Raw genomic sequence first — 272 nt, 5'->3', positions numbered from 1 at the left:
GTTGTTATTGTTATTGTTATTGTTATTGTTATTGTTATTATTATTGTTATTATTATTGTTATTATTATTATTATTATTATTGTTGTTATTATTATTATCATTATTATTATTAGGGTGTCAAGCTGGCAGAATCGTTAGCACACTGGACAAAATATTTAGCAGTATTTCACCCATCACTATGTTCTGAGTTCAAATTCTACTGAGGTTTATTTTGCCTTTCATCCTTTTGGGTCAATAAATTAAATACCAGTTCTGTAATGGGCCCTCTCCCC

This window comes from Octopus bimaculoides, chromosome 27 (assembly GCF_001194135.2).
Source record: "Octopus bimaculoides isolate UCB-OBI-ISO-001 chromosome 27, ASM119413v2, whole genome shotgun sequence".
Lineage (NCBI taxonomy): Eukaryota > Metazoa > Mollusca > Cephalopoda > Octopoda > Octopodidae > Octopus > Octopus bimaculoides.
The sequence above is the reverse complement of the archived record's forward strand: the minus strand, read 5'-3'. Positions refer to the sequence as shown.